Here is a 209-nt window from a genome sequence, read left to right as displayed (position 1 = left end):
GACACTTGCCCTGCCACCGCCTCTCCTCAGGGACCCCAGTCCACTCACCCCAGGCTTGTCCTTGGCTACTCTCTGCTCGCACTATGGCCAAAATGACAGCCACGCCTGCGAGATGCGGCACTTTGACGTGGGGGGAGACCTGAGGAGAAAGATGCGGGGGCCACCCGACATCTCCCTTGCCTCTCCATAGCCCGGCCGTCGCCAGCGCA

This window comes from Corvus brachyrhynchos, unplaced genomic scaffold (genome assembly GCF_000691975.1).
Source record: "Corvus brachyrhynchos isolate BGI_N302 unplaced genomic scaffold, ASM69197v1 scaffold452, whole genome shotgun sequence".
NCBI classification, from domain to species: Eukaryota; Metazoa; Chordata; class Aves; order Passeriformes; family Corvidae; genus Corvus; species Corvus brachyrhynchos.
The sequence above is the reverse complement of the archived record's forward strand: the minus strand, read 5'-3'. Positions refer to the sequence as shown.